This window comes from Candoia aspera, chromosome 4 (assembly GCF_035149785.1).
Source record: "Candoia aspera isolate rCanAsp1 chromosome 4, rCanAsp1.hap2, whole genome shotgun sequence".
NCBI classification, from domain to species: domain Eukaryota; kingdom Metazoa; phylum Chordata; class Lepidosauria; order Squamata; family Boidae; genus Candoia; species Candoia aspera.
Genome location: NC_086156.1, coordinates 111,861,169 through 111,874,318, shown reverse-complemented (window position 1 = coordinate 111,874,318; position 13,150 = coordinate 111,861,169).

Sequence of the window (13,150 nt, the reverse complement as noted above, 5' to 3'; positions counted from 1 at the left end):
GACATGTGAAACGTTACGAGGAACCATAAACATCGGAACGGGAACATGACATACTGCCCCCCCCACCAAGAAAAAAAAAAACTAATTGTTAAGGCGCAGGTTTATCAGGGTAAGCAGCGTGAAACTGAGCAACCAAGTGGGGAGAGCGCACATGTTGTGCAGGGACCCACTCTGGATGAGAGAAATGCTTCCAGCGAATCAGATATTACAGAGTGGAATGGAAACGTCTAGAGTCTAGTATTTCCTTGAGTTCGAAATGTTGTTGACCATCAATCATTATGGGGGGAGGTGCAGCCGGCTCAGGATGCCAATGGGTAGACTCCACAAATGGTTTAAGCAAACTGCAATGAAAAACAGGGTGTAAGCACTTGAGATTGTGAGGTAAGTCCAACTTAAAGGTAACAGGATTAATCTGAGCAACAATAGGAAATGGACCTATGAACTTGGGCGCCAGTTTTTTGGATGGTTGAGGGGATTTGATGTATTTGGTGGAAAGGTATACTCTATCCCCTATTTGAAAAAGAGGTTGTGGTGCCCTTTTTTTGTTGGCATGTCGTTGATAAGTGGCTTGAGCATCGGCTAAAGCTTGCTGTAGTTTTGGCCAGGAATCTGCCAGTTGTGAGGCCCAATCGGTCGGGGAGGTGGGCGAGGTAGATGGTGGAGGCAATTCAGGAATAGGGACAAAGTCATGGCCGAATACAGTACGAAAGGGCACCAATAGAAAATTCTGAGGCATCGACTTGCACCACAAATGGTCTGTCAGGATCAGGGTGTTGCAAGATTGGTTCAGAGGTAAACAGTCGCTTGAGTTGGTCAAACGCCTGTTGACAAGCAGGCGTCCATTTTAGGAGTGCCCCTGGATTCTTTGATTTGCGGGTGTCTCCCACACCCTTTGTTTTGAGTAATTCAGTTAGGGGTAAGGCAATCTCAGCAAATTTTTCTAAAAATGGATGATAGAAATTTGCAAATCCGAGGAAAGATTGTAGTTGTTTGCGTGTGCGTGGGGGCTCCCATACTAAAATAGCCTCAATTTTGGCAGGATCCATTTCAATTCCTTTATCTGAAATCCTATACCCCAAATAATCAATTTGTGTTTGATGAAATGCACATTTGGATAGCTTGGCATACAATTCAGCATTTCTCAATTTGGTTAACACTTGCCTAACCAATTGCACATGTTCCCTCATGGTTTTTGAATATATTAACACATCATCTAAATAAACCAAAACCCCATTGAACAAGTGGTCGTGCAAGACCTCATTTATCAATTGCATAAAAACCCCAGGTGCCCCAGCCAATCCAAACGGTAACACTTTATACTGAAAAGCCCCAAATGCACAATTAAAAGCTGTTTTCCATTCATCCCCCTCCCGAATGCGAATGCGATAATACGCCTCCCTTAAGTCCAATTTAGAGAAGATTTTCCCCCCCGCCAAGTGGGCTAACATTTCCTTGATGACCGGGAGGGGAGATTTGTTTAATAGGGAGACTGCGTTTAACCCACAGAAATCCGTGCATAGTCTTAAAGTTCCGTCTTTCTTTGATCTAAAGAGTACTGGAGCACCCACTGGTGAATTGGCTGGTTCTATGAAGCCCCGCTGTAAGTTTTTGTCTATGAATTCACGAAGAGTAGCCAATTCCTTTGGGGTCATTGCATATACCTTTGGTCTGGGCAACTTGGCATTGGGAAGAATTTCAATGGCACAGTCAGTTTTCCGATGAGGCGGCAGCCGATCTGCCTCCTTCTCCCCAAACACATCGGCAAAGTCCTGGTATTGGTCTGGTAGCCCTTCCAACGGTACAGCGAGGGTATGCAGTGTTGACACTGCTGCCCTCCCCACATTGGTATCCTCCTCATCATCATCCCCAGGAGGGGCTTTATAGAACCCATCTGCAAAAGTAACAGTTCGGTGTACCCAGTTTATACTAGGGTTCTGTTGAACAAACCAAGGCATCCCCAGAATGACCAAGGGACCACCCACCGGTGCAACTACAAAGGGCAACTTTTCCCAGTGGCTACCCAGTTGCAAAGCCACTAACGCTGTAGACTGGGTGACTGGTTTTCCCCCCGATATAGATCCATCCAATTGGGTGAAAATCATGGGACGTTTCAACGGGAAGGTGGGTAACTCCAAAGCAGCTACTACATCAGGATGCATTAAGGAACGTGAGCATCCAGATTCAATCATAGCCCATAGTTCCACAGTTTTTGTAGGGGAACCGAGCTTAAGTCTCACGGTTAACGTTGGGAAATTTCCACTCACCGAGACATGATCGCGCCCCCCTTCTTCCACCTGCTCTTTGGCGCTTTTTAGAGCAGGTGGCTGGAGTTTTCCGCCGGTTGGGAGGCTTCTTTTTCGTCTTGCCCACCATAAAACAAGTCCACATCCTCCACCAGCTCTGCTACTGTAGCTTTCAGCTTCCTCGGTGCCACTGGTGATTTCCCCCCCGATCTGTCTCTCCGTTCCTCTGGTTTCCTGCGGGGACATGCAGCTGCCAGGTGCCCCTCCTTACCACACCGCAGGCACAATCCTTTGGCAAAACGGCTTTCTTTTTCTTCTTGCCACGACCGTCTCACTGGTTTGCTAGCAGTAGCTGCTGGCCTTGTAGGTTTCCCCATCGCTTGTTGTTTGGGACCTCTTTTAGTTTGAGTATACTTAGCTTGGGCTTGCTCAACCTTCGCAGCCAATTGTATCCACTCATACAGCGTTGCTGGGTCGTCCCGTACAACTGCCCATCGTAGTATATCTGGTCTTAGTCCATCTTTGAACATCTCTACAAGGGTGGTGGCAGACCAATCCTCTACTTTGCCGGAGAGTGCTTGAAACTCCAGCGCATAATCCGAGACTGATCTGGAGCCTTGAACCAACTCCCTTAGGGCTACCTTTGCTTTTTCCTCAGCTAGAGGATCACCAAAATGCATTTTCATTGCCCACATGAAATCATCAAAGCAATCCAACTCCAAAGCGTCCATGTCAACCAGCCGCACGAACCAGTCTGCTGCCCTCTCCTCTAGTTGGGTCGCGACAGCATTAATCTTAGCCCGCTCAGAACGAAACACACTCCCAAACTCTTCCATATAGCTGTGTGCATTCGTCAAAAAAAATGACAGCTTTGTAGGATCCCCATTAAACTTCACATTAAAGTCTCGATATCGGACCCGGGTTGGGCTATCGTGTCTCTTTTTTGTTTGCTTAGCCTTTCGTGGCTGTGGTGGCTCTTCCTCCTGCACCTCTGGTGCTATTTCTTGAGCCTCTGCCAGTCAAACTTTCACACGTCTCCCCCCCTCCCGGCTCCGTCCTCTCTCCTTCTGATCCCTACTTGGGGAAGGTAAGGAGGCTTTCTTTGGAGGCTTGCTTGGCGGGGGCCCTCCCCCCCAATATTTCCGTGGCTTTCTCTGTTTGTCTACTGGGGGAGGGGGGGTTGGGGATGCGGAGGTGTCGGGCGAGTCACTACCTTCTTTACCTCCCGTGTTTTTCTTTTTCTGAGTGTCCCTGGTAAAGGTTAACTTTTCCAACAAATCCTCTATGGATTTCATCCTCGCCTCCAGCTGCTAGGATTTCTCCGTCTCCATCTCTGTTGGTGTCACTGCTCTCGTCCTTTTGGTGATCTGCATGGTCGGAAACAGCGAGGAATAGACCGGCTTGGCTGGGGCTGGTGGCGACCCATACAAGGGTCCCTCCGTCTTCTTGACTACTACTGACTTCACTGCCTTCTCCATATCGCAACTGGAATCCGTTGCCTCGGAGAGGTCATCCGACCCTGGCGTAAGAGTCCCCTCTCTCCGCGGTCCCATGGGCTCTTGTTCCCCCCCTCTGGAGAGCTGACTTTCCCCTGAGCCGGTGGTTGAGGTTGGGGCAGTTTCAGTCATCGCTAATTAAACTCCTCACAGGAAACTGGATGGATGCTAGCGGACTGATATTAAAGATTCTCAGCTTTATGTAATGATTGCCTATTCCAATAAAAGGAGTCTCATCAGTAGTTACTAGAGAAAACTAATTTATTGAATGAATAGTATGCAAAGTACGAAGAAAGCTGAGAATGAGCAAAAGCGTGCCAAATGCAAACTTAAAAAGCCTTGCTCCCATTGCGAACCCTCCTCTCAGGCTAGCATAGCAACCACCCCCCCAGATGCTAGCAACCGTTAGAATCGGCCTGAGAAAGTAACCTTGAACAGCAGAGATAACCCAAACATACATTCCAGAAGATTACAAGTCAGCACAAAGGAAATTTACCAGCGTGGCCAGGCAGGCACGCAACTGCAGATATGACATGTGAAACGTTACGAGGAAACATAAACATCGGAACGGGAACATGACACTTGTACAAACCATCCCTAACTGGTGGGGAGCCAGACCCTCTCTGCAGACCCCAACCAAAAGAGGCTGTTCCAGCCAGACTGAAGCAGGTCCCCCTCGTTCTTCCCTCAACCTCCTTTTACTCCAGGCAGACCGGGTCGGAAGGGCTTATCAGTGGTCAAACTCTGCTCTGTACCTGTTCTGAATTCTCTCTGATAGGAGAGTAATTCTTAGCACCTCTTGTGCTTCTTCTACCATTCATTTGCAAAAGATTTTGCTAAAGATGAGACTTAGAGGAAAACATAATTTTATCCTCTTTTTAGTTTTCTTTATTTCTTCCAAATTTATTCCATTTTTCCTAGGTAAATTCCATCTCTACAACCATTTTTGGCTGTTTTGTATGGTTCAGTTAAAGCAGAAGCAGTAACTGAGTATAGAGTCCTCCGGAAAAAAAAGAGGCACTTGGTTCATTGACCTTCCAGTTTTCCTTGAAGGTATATTCCACTGAGGGGAGCAGAGGAGAGGAGAGGAGAGGAGGGGAGAGGAGGGGAGGGGAGGGGAGGGGAGGGGAGGGGAGAATTGTCCCTTGATGTACAAATATCTTTGGATAAAGAGTCACTCTCTCCATTCACATGACAGATTTCTTTGAAACTCTTTTGAAATTATGGGCAAGTTCTTAAAGGAAAGCCTATAATGTCAGGACATGAGAAATAAAACAAGTAATGGTTTATGTGTCATTTAAGTTCTTGACACTAAGATTGGCAAGCACCCAACAAGAATTATGTAATGGCTTCTTAAGATACAGAATGGGTTGGCTTAGGTGATTTCAAAAGAAAAAATATGGGAGACTTTTCTATAAATATGGAGTGCCCATAAAACTAGACTTTTTATTTTTAGACTGTATACAAGAATTAAAATGGAAAGAAACTCTGTGTAGATGGTAGTATTACCTCTGAGGACTGCTAGTAAAGAAACCAAGTTTAGCCACAGGATCATTCTTGTTCTGTCTAACGAATGGAGGCTAATTCTCATGAGTACTGATGGCGAGCAGGAGGGGGCCCCTATCCAGGGGGGGAAACACATGCGTAGTACTGAGGAGGTAAGCACCCATTCAAAGAGACACAGATCAGACCCGCCTTACCTTTTGGGGTTTATCTGTCTGGGTTTTTCCCACCCTTCTTCAGTTTGATAGGATTTTCTGTCCAATGTAGCAGTAATAAAACACTAGAGCCCATTCCTTTTCTCAGTGTTGTTCCTGACAGTTAGGACATCAATCCTAACAAACTCTCTACTCCCATTGAAAGAGGGAGGGGAAAAAAAAGGAAGAGACATTTGGGAAAATGTCTTCGGAAAACCAGGAAATTTGGCAAACCATCCAACAACAGGCAGCAGCATTGCAACAGCATCAAAAACGAGTAGATCTCCAGATCAACACATTACAAGCAGGCTTCCAAGAACTTAAGCAGGTCTTTGCATCCCAGCTGTTTTTGAAGCATCCCGATCCCACGAAGCAATTTATAATGCATTCAGATGCTTCAGATTTTTCTATCGCCGCTGTGTTATTGCAATATACTAACAAAACAGAGAATACATTGCTCCCTTGTGCATTTTTATCCCGCACGCTCTCACCAGCAGAGAGAAACTATGATGTTTTTAACAAGGAGTTGCTAGAAATTAAAGCAGCATTTCAAGAGTGGAGGCACTGGCTAGAAGGTGCAACCTTTCCTGTGAAAGTTTGCACCTATCACAAGCATTTACAGTTTCTACAAAATACCAGATCCCTCACCTCAGGCCAAATCAGATGGAGCCATTTTTTCTCCAATTTCAATTCTGTTATTTCTTATGGACCCCAGGCGCAGAACTGTTTGGCAGATGCCCTGTCTCGATCCATTCACGCAACCTCCGCTACTCACCAGGAGGTACAGGCTACTATATTACAACCTCACAAGTTTTAGCAATCTATGAGGGGCAACCAAACAGAGATTTTAGCAGCAGACAGACAAACAGAGGACCTATTTACAAGAGTCAGAGTTCAGCAGCAACAGGACCCATAAGCCAGGGCCAGGATGGATGACCTCCAGAGGGGCCTGCAAGACACTGCCTCCCCATTTAATGTGAAGGCAGGAATCCTCTGGAATAGCAGGCAATTATACATTCCCCCCTCATAGAGGGAAGAAGTACTGAGACTTTGCCATGACCATCAAACGGCAGGGCACGGAGGTGTTTTCAAAACTCTCCATAGAGCTCTGAGAGACTACCATTGGCCTAAGATGACTGCAGACATAAAGGGCTACATGGCTTCTTGTCATACCTGTAGATGATCCAATCCTCTCCCAGGGAAGCCCACAGGACTCTTGCAACCCCTACCCACCCCCAGTAGGCCTTGGGATACAATTTCCATGGATTTCATCACTGATTTACCCCCGGTCCAGGGGCTGACTTCCATACTAGTGGTGGTGGAACTTTTCACAAAAATGGCACATTTTATTGCTTGCAGTGAAAGCAGTGAAAGACTTTGTATTTCTAGGTCCGAAGATTACTGTAGATGCTGACTGCAGTCCGGAAATCAGAAGACGCTTAATCCTTGGGAGAAGAGCAATGACAAATCTCAATAAAATAGTTAAGAGCAGAGACATCACACTGACAACAAAGGTCCGCATAGTTAAAGCAATGGTGTTCCCCGGAGTAACATATGGCTGCGAGAGCTGGACCATAAGGAAGGCTGAGAGAAGGAAGATAGGTGCTTTTGAACTGTGGTGTTGGAGGAAAACTCTGAGAGTGCCTTGGACTGCAAGAAGATCAAACCAGTCCATCCTCCAGGAAATAAAGCCAGACTGCTCACTTGAGGGAATGATATTAAAGGCAAAACTGAAATACTTTGGCCACATCATGAGAAGACAGGACACCCTGGAGAAGATGCTGATGCTAGGGAGAGTGGAGGGCAAAAGGAAGAGGGGCCAACCAAGGGCAAGGTGGATGGATGATAATCTAGAGGTGACGGACTCATCCCTGGGGGAGCTGGGGGTGTTGAGAACTGACAGAAAGCTCTGGCATGGGCTGGTCCATGAAGTCACGAAGAGTCAGAAGTGACTAAACAAATAAACAACAAATTGAAATATTGGATATGCAGACTTTATCCATCTTGCTCCAGTCCATTAATTTCTAGCATATAAGAGCCTTTTAGCTTCCAACTCTGGATGGATGAACCATTACCTTGGAAGTCTGCTAAAAGGGAAATGAGTTGGAGCAAAAGGATCATTTTCCTTTCTCAGTGTGTCAGAGAAGAAGTTCCAGGCAGCCTGGCTCTGGACCTGAAGCTACAGCTTGAGGAGGGAGGAGAAGGAGGCATATAAAGAGGAAGGGTGTCAGTGCATTAACATACACTTCAGGATAACAGAGAAGCAGAGTGTCAGGGCCAGCCTCGCTTCGCAATAAGACACAGACTCACTTAATGGGTATTAAGGATTTCTGGTTTATTGGAATGATAGCTGACAGAACGAAAAACAGGAACGGGGTAGGTAGTGTGGGGGTGCCCCTTTTATACCCTCCTGTATTGCCCCGGGCTTCCCCACCCCTCAATGCCCCGATCCCTCTTGATGGGACCCTTGATGGCTGCTTGGGCGTTTTCCCCGGTGTCCTCTTTGTCTCCCTGCGACGGTTGTGTCCTCCGGGGCACCATGTGCTTCTTATCTTCACTCCTCTGACGTCTCTCCTTTCAGTTGTTTATGGGTCCATGGGTGTGGGTGCCTTTGGGTGCTTGTGTTAATCCCTGGTTTGATGATCTTCTTCCCCTTTTCCTTAATGATCATGATCCACGTTGTGAGGCTCTTTGTGCCTTGCAACGAGGTCATGACATGCTGCCCCCCCAAAGATGTTCTATGGTGCTGGTTTCTCCGGGTATGCCTCATGGAACTGTCTTGTTAGTTGTCTAGCCATGACGTGTCGTGCCTGGACCCACTCTCGGTGTGAGAAATGTTTCCATCTCACGAGGTATTGTAGTGTTCCTCTTTGCTTTCTTGAGTCCAGTATTTCTTTTACTTCAAAATGTTGTTGGTTGTCTATCATTATGGGTGGGGGTGGAGGTAATTCCGTATGCCATTTGGATGTGCTCGTTGGCTTCAGTAGTGCACAGTGAAACACTGGGTGGACCCGTCTCAAATTGTAAGGCAGTTCCAGTTTGAAAGTAACTGGGTTGATTACCTGTATGATTTTAAAAGGTCCAATGAATTTCGGTGCCAATTTCTTCGAGGGTTGCGAGGTCTTTATGAACTTAGTGGAGAGGTAGACCCTATCTCCCACTTTGTAGTTCGGTGCCTACGCCCTGTGGTTGTCTGCATATTTTTTGTACGTTGTTTGTGCGTCTGCTAGGGCCATTTGGATGATTGGCCAGGTTGTTGCCAGCTGTGCCGCCCAATCGTCTGGTGAGCAGGGCAGGGTTTCAGGTTGCGGCAATTCTGGTATCGGTACAAAGTCCCTTCCGTAGACCACCTTAAATGGGGTGTGGCCAGTGCTCTGGTGTACCGCGTTATTATAGGCCACCTCTGCAAAAGGTAGTAGGTCTACCCAGTTGTCCTGTTGATAATTTATGAATGCCCTCAGGAACTGTTCAAGTGTTGAGTTTAGGATCTCTGTAAATCCGTCCGTGTGTGGATGCCACGCAGTGGACAGTGCTTACTTGGTTCCGATTAGTTTTAAAAATTCCCGCCAAAACTTTGACGTGAATTGTGTTCCTCTGTCAGTCACCAACCTGTAGGGGGCGCCGTGGATCCTGTATATGTGTGTTAGGAATAAACGTGCCAGCTGTTGTGCCGAGGGGATAGTTGCGCACGGGATGAAGTGTGCTTGTTTCGAGAAATAGTCTTTTACCACCCATATCACAGTTTTTCTTTGGCTGGGTGGGAGGTCCACAATGAAATCCATGGAAATTTCTTCCCATGGCCGGGAGGGGCTGGCTACCACCTGTAGCAGCCCATGGGGTTTCCCTCCTTTCCGTTTGGTGGTGGCACATATGGGGCAGTTGGCTACGTAGTCTTTTATGTCCTTTCTGAGGTTTGGCCACCAAAATTGCCTCCTCGTTAGGTGGAGGGTTTTTACAAACCCAAAATGCCCTGCAGATTTGTCATCGTGCGCTCTGTGTAAGATTTCCCCCCGCAGTGATTTGGGCACGTACAAGGCTTTCTCTTTCAAGGCGATGTTGTCTTTGAAAGATACATGTTGTTGGTTATTCTGCAACCATGTATCTTGCTGTAGTGCTTGTGTGAGTCTTTGTTGCCAGTTCGGTGAAATTGAGCGTCGGCTCCGATCGCTCCCCGCCGTTCGTGCTGGCGTGCGCTGATTCCTTGTCTGGCTCCGCGTGACAGCTGGGCAGCCGAGCTGTTTCTCGGTCCATACTGTTCCCACGATGTCGGAGGCTTGCGTGTCGTCCTGTGGCCATCGGGAAAGGGCGTCTGCCAAGAAGTTTTTCTTGCCCGGTATGAATTTCAGTGTGAAATTGAACCGGCTGAAAAACTGAGCCCATCGCACCTGCTTCGGGCTGAGCCGTTTTGGCGTGCTGAGTGCCTCCACGTTCTTGTGGTCCGTCCAGACCTCGAAGGGGCAGGAGGCCCCCTCCAGCAGGTGCCGCCACGTTTCCAAGGCTGTCTTTACTGCAAATGCCTCCTTTTCCCATACGTGCCATCTCCGCTCCGTTTCGGAGAATTTGCGGGAAAGGTAGGCGCAGGGCTTTAGGTGGTTGTCGGAGCCCTTTTGGAGCAGGATGGCTCTGATGGAAAAGTCGGAGGCATCTGCCTGCACCACAAAAGGCTTGGTGGGGTTGGGGTGTTGTAACACTGGCTCAGCTGTGAAGAGGGTTTTCAGTCTCTCGAATGCCGTTTGACAGTCAGCTGTCCAATTCAGTAGCGCCCCCGGGTTCCTCGATTTGCGCGTGTCCCCCAAGCCCTTAGTCTTTAGCAGGTTAGTTAGGGGCAAAATAGTCTCTGCCAGCCTGGGCGTGAACCCCCTGTAGAAATTAGTGAATCCCAGGAGGCTTTGCAGCTGTCTCCTCGTGCGTGGGCGTTCCCACGCCAGGATGGCTTGGACCTTGCTGGGGTCCATTTCTATCCCTTTAGCAGAAATCCTATACCCTAGGTAGTCAATTTGTTTTTTGTGAAACTCGCACTTGGAGAGCTTAACAAACAGCTCTGCCTTGCGAAGTTTCTTGAGCACGTCCTTTACCAAGCGTTCGTGCTCACGTTCTGTTTCAGTGTAGATCAATACATCATCCAGGTAAACCAAAACCCCCTTAAAAAGGTGGTCACGCAGGACCTCATTAATTAGCTGCATGAATACCCCCGGTGCTCCTGCCAGTCCGAATGGGAGTACTTTATATTGAAACGCCCCCAATGGGCAATTGAAAGCAGTCTTCCACTCGTCCCCCTCCCGTATCCGTATGCGGTAGTAGGCTTTCCTTATGTCCAGTTTGGAGAATACCTTACCCTTTACAAGGTGGGACAAAATGTCCTTTATTAAGGGTAAGGGGTATTTATTTGAAATGCTTGCTGTGTTTAATCCACGGTAGTCTGTACAGAGCCACAATGACCCGTCCTTTTTCTCGCGAAAGAGGACTGGTGCTCCCACTGGAGAGTTTGCTGGCTCGATAAAACCTCTTGCCAGTTTTTTGTCTATGAAGTCCCTTAATGCAGCTAGCTCTCGCTGGGTCATAGCATATATTTTTGGTTTGGGTAAGGGTACCCCCGGGACCAGTTCAATGGTGCAGTCCGTCTTTCTGTGGGGGGGGAGTTTGTCCGCCTCTTTCTCACCGAAAACGTCGGCGAAATCCCCGGATTTGGTTGGCAGTCCCTCTGGCAGTGCTGTCTCTCTGTGTTCCGCAGTCGTCGTCGCCCCCCCCCATGGCTGCTCGGGGAACCCTGTTCCCTGAAGGTGCTTGGTAACACCCGTCAGCAAACTTAATCTCTCTGGTTCTCCAGTTGATGACTGGGTTTTGCTGCACGAGCCATGGGATCCCCAGTATGAGTCAGGGTTGCCCCACCGGTGCCACGATGAAAGCCAATTTTTCCTCGTGGCTGCCGAGCCGTAGCGCAGTTTCTCCGGTGTATTGGGTGACCGGGCCCCCTCCCACTGCAGATCCATCGAGCTGCGAGAACACCAGGTGGTGCTGAAGTGGATAGCAGCGGAGGTCGAGTGCGGCTGCCAGGTCAGGGTGCATGAGGCTTTTGGAGCAACCCGAATCAATGAGTGCCCAGACCTTTTCGGTTTTATTTCGATGGGTGAGGGTGACATGGACGTAGAGGGTGGGGCATTCCTCACTCACCCCTTTGTCGAAGCGCCTGTCAGTGTCCTCCACCTGTCCTTCGGCGCCCCTTAGGCCAGGTGGTTGTCGTTTCCCGCCGCCTCATCAGGGTTGCTTTCCTCCTCCTCTGAACTGTAGGGGAAGTGTCTGCGTCGGTACTCCCCCTTCGCCGCTGGTCGCTTTCGTGGCGCTGGGGTTGGTGCTGTTTGTGCCCTCCTTGGGCTCTCTCTGGGCGTCGTTTTGGGGCATGCGGCTGCTTTGTGATCTTCCCTGCCGCACGTGAAACATTGCCCTTTTGCGAAGCGTCTGTCCCGTTCCTCCTTCCAGGGTTGGGGTCTCGCCCTCACCTGCCTTGCGCTGGTGCGTGGGGGTCTCGCTGTCTCCATCTGCTGCGTTTCCCTTCTTGCGTGGAGGAACGTGTCGTGAGCGTTCTCCGCTTCTGCTGCCAGCTGGATCCAACCCGTGAGGGAGCTGGGGTTGTCGCGGCCGAGTGCCCACCGGAGGACGTTTAAGTTGAGTCCGTGTTTGAACTTCTCAATCAGTGTCGATTGAGACCAAGTGTCCACTTTTCCGGCTAGGGCTTGGAACTCCATGGCATACTCTGCCACGGAGCGCGGGCTTTGTCTGAGTGTCTCTAGCGCCCTTTTCTCCTTTTCTTGCTCCAGGGGGTCCCTGAAGTGCCGTTCCAGCGCCTGCAGGAATTCAGTGCTGTCCTGCAGCGCCCGGGCACCTGATTGGCACAATTGGACGTACCAATCGGCGGCCCGCCCTTTTAATTTTATGGCCAGGGCATTGATTTTGCCCCGCTCAGTTCTGAAGCAGGGACCCCATTCTTCGAGGTAGTACCTCGCGTTAGTCAAAAAAAAGGAGAGTTTCGAGGGGTCCCCATCGAACTTTATGCCAAAGTCCTTGGCGGGTGTCCTGGTCTGGCTCCTGGCCCCCTCTACGTCGTGCCTCGGGCTCTGCGGGAGCTGCTGCGGGTTGGGGTGTCTCCAGTTCTCTTGCGGCATTGGTGCCTCTCTCTGGGTCTCCTCGCAAGGTCGTCATCCCGTCGCTCGGGGGGGAGGGCGGGGTGTTCTCCCTCGGTCGGGCTCCTGGATCCAGGCTCCGCCGTCGCCGCCCGCTGGGTCATCCCTCCGCCTCTCAGCCTGGCGCGTCTCCCGTCGTGGGGTGGGCTCCTGGGGCCGGGCGCCACCGCCGCCGAGGTTGTCCCGCCGTCTCACGTCTGGGCGCGCCTCCGATCATTGGGTGGCCTCCTGGGGTCGGGTCCCACCGTGGTCGCCGCCGTCCGCTGGGTCTCCACCCCGTCTCGCATCCCGGTGCACCTCCAGTCGTCGGTTGGGCTCCTTGGGTCGGGTTCCGCCGTCACCGCCGCCCCGCTCGCCCCGCCGCCTTTCGTCCGGGGGTGCCTCTGCGCCGCCTCTGCCACAGAGTCCCTGCGCTGCCGTCAGCTGTTGGAGCATCTGCCGCACCGCCTGCATCCCTTCCTCCAATGCGTCGAGCCTCTCCGCCGTCCCCGGCTTCCCGCCGAGGTGTTCGCCGCTCCGCTCGCCCTCGCCGTTGG